Genomic DNA, 12,284 nt, shown 5'->3' on the forward strand with positions numbered 1-12,284 from the left:
CGCTTATATGCTACTAACTGAACATATCATGCCTCTTTCTTTTATTTAGTTTGTACTATATGCAAGAGCCTGGGCTTAGTTTGATACCAGTACACCCTCCAGCCTAGTCTAGGTTATGTTCTGTTATCAAACAACCAAATAATCTCAGTGGTTTAAAACAACACAAGTCTTTTGCTTACTCCAGCTGCATGTCCATCAAAAGTAGCCAGAGGGGGACAACACAGCGCAGTACTGCAGGAAAGCAGGCTGACAGAGCAGCCTTCATCATAAATGGTACCCACGGCGGTGCCAGAGGGCAAGTGCTACACGGAGACTCACATTGCCAATTAAGTGGTGTGTCACCCATCACTTCTGCTCACAGGGCATTGGTTGCAATTAATCACATGGCCACAGACACCACAGACGCAATATTACTGAGGGGCTGGGGGGCAGAATCTGGGATTATTCGGTTGAGGGCTCTCATGATTATCACAATAGGAGTGAACAAAATGCATTTGTTCTCTGTCTCAAAATTCACCATTTACTAGAGAATTCAGAAAATAAACATGTAGTCAAATAAGTCTACAATTCTGGCATATTGCAGGTACTGTTGCCATTGTAACTGGTCCGTAATTAATGTTAATAAGAGGAAGAAAGCCAAGGGAAGGCCAGACATTATAAGCATGACCATATAACCAGGAAATTGCCACCTTACCCTCCTCAGGGAACCACGGGTCCATTCCCTGCAGGTCCCTGGGGGAAGAGGTCCAACAAAAGAGAAGATGGAAGCATATCAGTAACGTGAGGGTGATGCAGGGAAAATACTGGCTGGTCAGTTGGACCTGGGAGCAAAAATCATTGGCCAGAGGGGGTGGGGACACTACAAGCCCGTGAAATCTCACAAGGTTAAAATCCGCAGACAAGGGAGTTCTTATCTCACTCTCTTGTGCCTCTTGCTTAAGTCCTGCTTCCTTGCACTCTCCTGTGCTCCCTCCAAAGGCATGTGACCCTAGAAATTGCAGGTGGCCCATGACTATGCGGACTCCACAAGCAACGGACTGCATCTGGGCACACACGCTAAACTGGCTGACTGTGCTGGCTTCAGTATGGAGCAGAGTCTCTGGGCAGTGACTTTAATCCCAGCTCTGCTGAAGACAAAATGGGACTGTTTCTTTGGTGGGATAGAGAGGATTGGGACCTTGAAATCCCAGGGGTTTAATTCCACCAAAAAAAAAAAAAAAGAAATGTCCATGATACCTCATCCTCATTCCAGCAGCTCCCTAAAGAACCCACTTCCACTGGTGACTGGTGGAGACACAGAAGATACCTCATCGATAACAGTACTGTGATGCTAAAGAAGAGAGTTTATTATTAGGAAATAATGGAGAAGAGGCCTCTTTAGCTACTATTGCTAAAAAAATGACATTTAATCTGAAATCTAATACATATGAAGGAGGGTTGAGAGGATGTTGACGGTAAATAAGAGATAAGATTCACGTGTCATAAGCATTAACCCACAAGATATTAAATACAACAGAAGCAGTGGAGATTTAAATATAATTTAAAATATTTGAGATTTAAAATAACATGACATGGGAGAATTTTAAACAGGTGTGTTGGGAGTGCAGAATGCAGATCACAACACCCAAGAAAATTTCACATAAAAAAGATTGTCTGTTAGAATTCAGAAGCTTGTCCTAACTAGTTTGGCTCAGAGGATAGAGCTTTGGCATGCAGACTGAAGAGTCCATTCCGGTCAAGGGCATGTACTTTGGTTGCGGGCACATCCCCAGTGGGGAGTGTGCAAGTGGCAGCTGATCAATGTTTCCCTCTTATTGATGTGTCTAACTCTCTAACCCTCTCTCCCTTCCTCACTGTAAAAAAAAATAAAATAAATAAAATAAAAATTATATATATAGTTATATATTATATATAATTTATATATATATATATATATATATATATATATATATATATATATATATATTTAATATGTAGTCTTTAACAAAAAAAGAATTCAGAAGCTCAATGGATATCAAGATTTTGGATGGAGCGGTTTATATTTTTATATTTTTCCTGGATGCTGCCTTATCCTCAAGGCTGCACTGGACCATCCAGCATCTCCTATAGGACATAGTCCTCCAGCAGGTCAGCTGCCTGCCCTCTCTGGGCCTGGGGATTACTATCAGCTGAAAGAACTGCATTGCTTAAGGTTATAGCCACCACCACCACCCCCCCCCCTCACTTCAGGGCTGCCTGTCTCTGATGGAATTTGGATTCCAACCCACCTCAATCAAGTGAGTTGTTCTCTTTTTGCTGGTGGAGGGTCTTGCCCTCAATCTGTAAAAAAAAAAAAAATGCAACACCTGTGAAGCTCAATATAGCAAGGGATGCCTGAACATGAGCGGGAAGTCCTGGCCTTTTCCTTAACTGGAGTAAGTATGCATGGTTGTCCTCGCTGCCTCGTTGGGACTGCAACACATCCCAGTTCTCCACCTGACAGGTCCTACTTCCCACGTGACTGCCATAAGTGCTGATGTGAAGAGGATTGTCCCAAATGTTATCTCCTGATAAAAATCCCTCCATGCATCTCTGTCTCAGGGTCTGTTTTCCTAGGAACCTCAATATCAACATTTGCTTCCAGAATAAAAACTGTGAAGATTCTGCCTTTTTTTTTCTTTACCCCACATGCCAATCAACAGTTTAGTCTGCCAACGTTGTATGTGTGTTGGCAGAAGACAAGACTATTCGGACACCCAAAGGGATGTTTATTACTCAGAGCAATAGCAGTAGCCAGATTAACATGTGTGCTCATCCCACAAGCTCCATCCGCACAAGGCTACATAATGAGTCAGAGGATGTACTGACTTCACAGTGAAGTGCATTACAGGAAAGGAAACCCAAGTTTAGGGTGCTTAAACTCTATAATGGACTGCTAGCCTGCCCAAGCTTTGCCAGAGAAAGAAATGACCTTTATTGTCCTGGACAGTAAATGAGCCTCCCCTTTGCTCCAGAGAGAGACTCTATCTCTACCTTCCAAGGCTATTTTCTGTACAAGAATACCAGAATATATATTCCTAAACAAAGCCAGTCTTTGGAGAATTGTATCTGCACAATCAGGGGGCTCCAAAAGATGGTAAAAATTGATTTTCAGAACTGGATTGTCTTCCAGCTGGCTGGCTATGATGGCCACAGGACTGGGAATAGGAAACAGTGAAATTATTAAAATAGTCATAGCCATGGACTGGAATGCATACTCCTGAAAGGAACTAACTGTATTAACAACTTACAGTGTATTCGGTGTTATATATATGTGGGTGAAAGAGAATTATAAGGACAATGGTAGTAGATGCTTTTTGCTCAGAGCTTTGGATATATATAATAGAAGATGAAGATAAATCATTCATTCCAGCTCTGGGTAGAAGGAGCAAATTGGCACCTGAAGATCTCCAAGAGCAATTATATTAATTCTCCACTGCAGAGGAAATTTGGCATACAGCCAAATCTGCTGGAAAAAAGAGTAAGAAAGCATTTATTTATTTATTTATTTATTTATTTATTTATTTATTTATTTTTGTATTAGTATTATGATGACCACACTTGCCAAATATCTCCAACAGTACTCCCAAAAACTAAGTTGACACAGTAATTTCATATTAACTTGCATATTTCCTGAGTCTTTTACTCAAGAGTTCATATCCTGAAAGAAGCTATGCTACCTATCAAGTACTCTATGTGGTGACTGCTAAACTCAAATAACCAGTTCCAAATTCTAGCTCTTACTACACAGGTGAAGTTGGTCAATTCCCTTACATAGAATTTCCATTAGTTCCTCCATATGCAAAATGTTATATAAATAGTACCAGATATTCTCAGGCACATAACAAACACTAAGTATTATCCATATCTATATGTCAATGAGGTGTTTTATGATCTTAAGTATTTCTTTACTGTTCACATATTAAATTAGATTTTGTTATGCATATTGTAATGAAATGGACTAAACTCATCAAACTGTAATTAATATATATTGGGATAAAAAGCAATTTTTAGATCTTTTCCAATTTAAAGGAAAATATTAATTTAAACTGATTTTCAGTAATCATCACTTAAGTTTGCATGGTGGTTTATAAGGTAGGTAAATATAACTTTCTGGGATTCGATAAACACACATAAATAAACAATGATTTCTAGTTAAAAGCTTTGTACTATAACACAATCCAATTTACCTCATCAATTTGTGGATTCTTTGAATAAGAGAAAATGTACATCAATTTTCCCCCCTAAAATAAATTTGCTTAAATAAATGGAATGTGTGAAAAGTTTTGAGGTTTTAAATAGAACATTTTCACAGTAAAATCTAATATCATCATTACACATTTCACACAACAGAAGGTAGTTAAAATATATCATGCTAATCATGCTTAAATTGGCGATTTTAGAAATTAATATCAGTATTTTTAAATATTTTTTAGAATTATGGATTTTTCCAAGGATGGTTGATTGTATTTGCTCAGTTTTAAGACATAAATTCATGCAAAAGAAAATGTGTAAAATTTTTAATTGAATCAATTGCAAAAGTTAATCTGTATTTCTAAATTATGGTTTTAACTTATACTTCATGCTTTAAGTTTTCCATTTTTAAACAGAATTGAACTGGTTATGTGTCCTGACCAGAAATTAAACACATAATCCTTCAGTGCATGGGATGATGCTCCAACCAAATGAGCCACACTGCCCTACAGGGTAAGAGGTGTAGTCTTTACTATTCCAGAATATTGCAAACTATTACATTTTATTTTTTAAAATGAATAAATATGATTTCATAATTTTAAAATGCTATTTAAAAATAGATTTGTCAATTAAATTTAGAGTTGTTTTCAACCAGATAAACATATGCCCAAAATAATTTTTATTAAACTTTTGAAGGTGCATTTGTATGTCAAATGATGAGAATTATGAAAACTCATCTGATTATAAAAAGCTTTGAAGGCAAGCAGGAACCTATTTATTTATAAGAGCCTGTCTTATTTGTTTAAATAAAAATTGCTAAGAGGAGCCGAAACCGGTTTGGCTCAGTGATAGAGCATCAGCCTGCGGACTAAATGGTCCCAGGTTTGATTCCGGTCAAGGGCATGTACCTTGGTTGCGGGCAAGTCCCCAGTAGGGGACGTGCAGGAGGTAGCTGATAGATGACTCTCCCTCATTGATGTTTCTAACTATCTCTCTCCCTTCCTCTCTCTGTAAAAAATCAATAAAATATTTTAAAATATTGCTAAGAGGAGACCTGCATTATGACAAAATTATGCAGGTTATTATGATTCTGTAATGCTATAGCTTTATGTAGAAATTCTCTTTCAGTCCTATATAATTTGGTAAATTATGGTCTAGAAATTCAGTTTTTAAATTACTTAGTTAAAAGAAAAATCTGTCAGGAATTATATTCTTTAATCAGTAAATTTCCATAAAAGATGATTTCCATTGAATTTTAAAGCTATATATTAAACTAAGAAATTAATGGAATGACAAAACAACTGCTTAAAGCAATTCAAGTATTTGTCACATAGAAATTTATTGCAATACTAATTTGCTTCAAATATCATGTGAAAGAGGCAAAAATTCAGACTGTCATGTAATTAAGGTCTTTGTTCATAGAAAGTATAAGTTTGATAACCTAAAAAGTAAAGCAGAAACATTTTAAAGGAAGGCCTGTTTCAAATAGTGAAACAGAATTCTTATTAGAGGCCTGGTGCAAGATGCATGGGAGGGGGGTTTTCCCTCAGCCCAGCTTAAACCCTCTTGCAATCTGGGACCACTGGCTCCTAACTGCTGGCCTACCTGCCTACCTGATCACCCCTAACCTCTCTGTCTGCCTGCCTGATCACCCCTAACCACCTCTGCCTCGGCCCCCGCCATCATGACTTCATCTGGAAAGATGTCTGTAGTGATGTCCAGAAGGTCGTTCAGCTGTCCAGTCTAAGTAGCATATTATGCTTTTATTATTATACTGGTAGATTAGTTCCGATGAATAAAGCCTTCACTCAATATAATTTACATTTCTAATCCGGTACATAAGAAATTGTACTTTAGTATTTCCCTTTGTATATCATGATTTCATATTCTTTCTTTAATGGCCACATGTCAATAAAAATTAGATCTACTATACCAGGTTTATGAATTACAGCTAACCAATTAAAGCAGTTATTTTGTCAATCTTAAACTTTATATGTGTTTTAAGAAAATTGGCTCTCAAAAGAAATTTCAGTCATTGCACTGTTGATATTTGGCTCTGTTAACTAATGAGTTTGCTGATCACTGGTCTAGGTAATAAATGTTACCTTTATTCCCTTTGAAATCTATATTTCTTTTTATAACATTATACCATAACATTACATAATATACATATCCAATATAATAAGAGGGTAATATGCAAATTGACTCTAATGGCAGAACGACCAGAACAACCACTGGACCAGTCACTATGAGGGGCTCTGACCACCTCTTGGTCCCTTTCCCTGACCAGCAGGCTCTGATCGCCTAATGGCCACCTGCTGCGGGGACAGGGCAGGCAAGTGGGCATGAATAGCTGTCAAGCACCAATCACCCGATGGCAAATGGGAAACTGAGGATGGGTGGTGGCAGGGGGTGTGGCCAGCTGCGGGCAGCTGGGGAAGATGGCCCTAATTGCAGTCCAGGCCTAGGAACTGTATCCACACATGAATTTCGTGCACCAGGCCTCTAGTACATTATATAACACTAGAGGCACAGTGCATGATTTGTGCCCTGGTGGGGGGATCAGCTCATCCCAATCTGTCAAGTGGCTGTGGACCTGCCCTCTGAGCGGCTGATGAATGAGGAAATTAGTCTGAACTGATATTTCAGGGTGATGTCTTGGGTAAAGGGTATTCTGTATCCTGGAGGAACCTGGTGGAGAGCTTTGTATCCCAAAGCCACTCAGTGAATGTCCTGGATGTGTGATGTCAGGTTGGTGACATCATCAGGGATGTTCATGGCAGCTGTGATCCAGGATCCTCAGCCATCAGGATAGCCTCCCCGTGGGGTCCACAGTCACATCCACTCTTGCCATCTACCTATGCCAGTTCCCTGTGCTCTTTCTAGAACATACCTTAGAGGGCCAGCATCAGCTGGTAGGGTCAGGCCAGAGTCTGGATTGTCTCAGGTATTTGATAGGTACAGAGACTCGGTTTCACTCTGGGCCTGTTAGTGGCTGCTCCTGCTGTGGGAAGCAGCTACTCATCCTGCTCAGACAAGTTGCACTCCCACCTTGGAAGCACATACCAGAGGGCAGCTCCGGCATGGAACATCTGTCTCCTGGTGGTCAGTGTGCATCATAGCAACTGGTCAACTCATCATTCTGGTTGTTCCACCATTTGGTCACTGGGCTTTTATATAGATAGGTAATATGCATACACTACATAACACACATAGCTTACATTACATTTCAGTACATTACACTATAACATCACTTACAATACCAATATTTTTTTTTTCCATAAGAACTTTACATTTTAAAGATGTCTCTGTCATCTAGCCCAGTCTCCTCCTGGAATTCTCTCTTTTATTCACATCTCAAAAACAGAATATCTTTTTTTTTTTTTTCTATTTCAATGTTACCTTATGAGCTATTTGTGTACGTGAGTAAAGGTTGTGCTTTTGAGAAAGTTTTCTTGGTGAGCCTAAGATATGTTTTTGAAGGAAGTAGCATGATTTCTGTTTCTGGACATTTAAAAAATAAGTTAAACTGTTTGGTTTCTGAGTGGTGTATTTCTGCCCAAAGGCAAGAAAATGAACTCTATGCTTTTAAACTTCCTACAGTCCTTGCAATTCTAACTTTTGAGAAAATACAATCAATAGCATTCATTAAATCAATAGCTATGCAATAGCCTGCAGCACTCCATGATAATTACTCATATTAAAGGGCTTGCTCTCTGAAAGAAAGAGCAGATGTATTTTCACATTAGTTCAACTAATTGCTTTCATGATTTTCTCCCTTCTACTCCTTTCAACCCCCTTTCTTTCCTCCATCAATTTCTCCCTTTCTTCCTCCAGGCTTTTAGCCTACATTTATTCCTTTTCATTTATTTCTTTCTTAACTAACTTATGGCTCTACTCCATTTTAAATTAAGGAGATTAGCAGTTTTATTCATTTGAAACATAACCTGAATATTTTAGAATGCTTTGAAAATATCTAAATGGAGTTTAAAAACATCTAGTTATAATTTTAAGGCTTCATTCACATTTCAATTTAGTTAAGGGAGAAAAAAATTTTAAGTTTTAGGTATCTTTTGTCAATCTCCAATAAATGAGTTTTCAAAAATTACTTTAAGGGCTATATACAAGAAATAAAAGCAGGCATAGTTAGGATGATGATAGAAAAAAAATGTACATATATGCTTTGGATATATGGATTACCATCCAAAAGAACCTAAGATAAAGTCATTGTTAGATAGGCTTATTTTGCATGATATTTAAATAAATTGTATTTATTCCTCTCTGCTAATACATTGTTTGGGATGTCAAGAGCCCATTCCTGGATTTCTGCAGATTTTTGTATGCTTACATTTTTTGAGGTTACTTTCTGGTTAAAGTTGCTGCATTTAATTTCATCCCAACATCAAAAAATATTTTAATCTCCCTTATTTTGATTTAGAAATAATAACCTATCAGCCTTTTTCTAACGGATTAACCCACTTCTCCCAAAAGTGACTGTTGTAGTCACTGAAGAAGTGAGATAGACTCACCACTCATTCTTTTTCTTCCTCTTTTTCCCCCTGTTGTTTTAGATGTTAATCCTCATCCAAGGATATTTTTTCCATTGATTTTTAGAGAGAGTGGTAGGGAGGCTTAGAGACAGAGAGAATCATCAGTGTGAGAGAAACACATTGATTGGTTGCCTCCTGCAAGTGTCCCAACCAGGAATAAGTATTGGGGATTGAGCCTGCAACTGAGTTATGCTTCCTTGACTAGAATTGAACCCATGACCCCACTTGGCTTTGGGTCAATGCTCTAACCTCTGAGTAACTAGCCAGGGTCATGCATATTTTTATATTATTAATGCCATTATTTATATATGTATTGAATGGAATTTGCTTTAATATTTAGAGTTGAAGTCACCATTTATTCTTAAAAAATGCAAAATTACCTTGAAACACACACACACACACACACACACACACACACATATATATATATATATATTTCAGAAAAAAATTAAATATATATATTTGAACAAGAGTCTGAAATTCTCATTACTCCCTCTTAAAATCTTAGCATAGGAAAACACTATTTTACTCATTATCAAATATAAAATTACCCATAGAACAGCAAAAACTATTGAATACAAAGCCAACTTTAAAAACAATGCAATTTATATATATATAAAATTAATTATATATAAAACCTCATGTTGCTAACTTGACCTTTTTTTCAGGTTTATATCCAGACTAAAACCTTAATTTCTACTCTCTAAGCAAAGGATATATTTCTGACTAAAAGTATGAGAAAATAAATTGCTCCTGACATCTAACTCTCAGGATAGTAGTAGAAAACTTTATTCTGAGAAACCAAATGGAATATTTTCTGCTACTTTTGGATGTAGGTGTAAGGTTTCATTTTCATAACAACTTCTCACATATCAAATGTACTTTAATTATTATGTAATATTATGTCCTTGGGTGCTATACTATATGCCAATATTTATACATACTAGAGGCCTGGTGTATGAAATTCGTGCACAGGTGTTGGGAGTTCCTCAGCCCAGCCTGAACCCTCTCCAATCCGGAACCCCTTGGGGTATGTGCAATTGCATCTCACAATCTGGGACCGTAGGCTCCTATCCACTTGCCTGCCTGCCTGATTGCCCCTAACTGTTCCCCTGTTGGCCTGATTGTGCCTAACCACTTCTGCCTTGCCCCACACCCATGGCCCAGGATTCCCTCCTCTGCCCAGTAGCAGGCATCTGGGACCCGGGCCAGCTTTGCATCTGCAGAAACCAGATGGCTTAGGCCAGGCTGCAGCTGTATCTACAGAATCCAGATGGCTTAGGCCAGGCTGCAGCTGCAGGCACCTGGGACCACGAGCAGGGTGACTTGTCCCTCTCCTGGGCCGCAGCCCCAGCTGCTGGCACCTGGGACTGCGAGTACTGTGGAGTGTGCAGATTGTCCCTCTCCCAGGCTGCAGCCCCAACAGCTGATGCTGGGGACCACAGGGCAGGTGGCTTGTCCCTCTCCTTGGTCTTCATTCCTCTCTCTATGTTATTGCATGTCTGAGCCATTATGCATGAGGGCACGATGACCATTTGCATATTAGCTCTTTATTATATAAGAGAATGCACTTAACATTCATTTAACTCACATAGCTAATATATTTATGCTTAATTACAGATTCTACACTAATTCTAATGGAGTTCGGTAGTAAGTGTGCTGAAAAGAAAAGATAATATCAGAAAAAATTAAAACAGAAGATAAAAGACAATCACTGGCTCCAGGCATCATGGAAAGCAGTGACATACTATAGCTCCAAGTACTGTGGTAGTTTATCAAGTTCTTATGAACTAAGAACCAGCAAATCCAGTTGCCAGGACAGGGAACAGAGCCAGGAGAGTAAGTAGTAAGTGGGCGTTTTGTGTTGTGGTTATTGTTGTTTCCGGGAAGAAGTACTGTACTCACAGGAAGCACACCAGGAGGATATATAAGTTCTAGAGACGGAGTCAGAAAGAGATAGGTATAATATCTGACCCTGGATATAGGATGGGTATTTATTATTTGGTGGATCCGGAAGGTACCTGCTATGAAACAAAATAGTAAGATTTATGGGAACTGAAGTCTACAATAGCGCCAGGTTCCAAAGAGGCAAACTTTCACTAGGTAACACTCAAGACTGAGAGACTTTTAGACTTTCCTATGTTGTGTCTCAACGCAGTATGACAGGTTATACTGTAACACATGTATGTAATGGAATGTTTTCTTCTTCTTTAAAGCAGTTATCATGTGAACCTACACGCTATTTTTTTTAATTAACCAGAATCTCTTTGGATATAATATTCCATATGGAATTTTCTGCTACACTTGTGGCACAGTTTTGAATATAGGCTTCAAGAGTGAGTGTTCCAGGTAGTAGGTACATGGCATTTTGTGCCCTGGCCTCAGGATTCACATGGAATTAATTTGGCCATATTTACTGGCTGTAACAATCACAGACAGGCCTTCCTCATAGTAAAAAGACCTGGTGCCTTCCTCCTCATGTGAGGAAGTATTTGTGACCATAAGTGAAAACTACGGGTTTATCTTCCACCCTAAAGAGATATCAACAGTACTGTCAGCAGTGGAATCAGGATTTGAACCCAGCTTGGTAATTGCTACAAAAGCATTTTGCTCATCTTCCTGTCATTATATTATTTTTGAAAAAAGGATGAAAGGGTGAGAGTTATGTTCTCACATTTCCTGTCATATGTAACACACACACACACACACACACACACACACACACACACACACACATATATATATATGTCAATCAATAGGATAAATTACAAAGGAAACTCAAAAATTAGTTTTTAGAAAAAAGAAAAACATATAACTTTTTCTGTCCTAGGCATTGAAAAGTCATCCAAATATGAATAAGATTGGAGCAATTGTTTAAAAAAATAAATCTTCTAATTTTATAAAATGAATAAGCATAACTGTCCACCAATATCACCTATAAATTTCCTTCCTAGGTTCTTCTAAAAGAAGTAGCCATCTATAAGGTTATTCTGGATTCGGGGGTGGGGGGTGGGGAGAGTGTAGAAAGGGAAAATAATGGAAAAAGAGTTTGGGGAAATGGATGGTAGCACAATCTTAAATTTAACTACTATGAAAAATGATGATTCATTACTTAGAAATGAGAATATAGTTCTAATGTCACTAGTCCATTAGTAATAAAACTAAGATTAAGTGATTTTAAGTATGGCATATTTAGAATGATCTTCTAGGGGTTTTATATGAAAAAATGTTATGTGTTACTAGTTTTGTTCAGAAAAATAAAATTAGAGCAGGTGTATGTTGTATAATTGTAGTATCTCTAATCTTTTTAATACACTCTGAAATAGTTTTTGTTAAAAATCAGTTTGATATTGAATTAGATATTATTTATATTTTGAAAATTTAAAGACTCTTAAGCAAATTGTAATATAATGCAATTTTAGTTACACTCAGTAGTGTAGTTACATCATGATTAAAGTCATTATAAAAGAAAGTATAACCACACATTGATGATTTTCCTCATATTTCTTTGGGCTAAGGATC

The sequence above is a fragment of the Pipistrellus hanaki genome, assembly GCF_964339955.1.
Source record: "Pipistrellus hanaki genome assembly, chromosome: 1".
Classification (NCBI taxonomy): domain Eukaryota; kingdom Metazoa; phylum Chordata; class Mammalia; order Chiroptera; family Vespertilionidae; genus Pipistrellus; species Pipistrellus hanaki.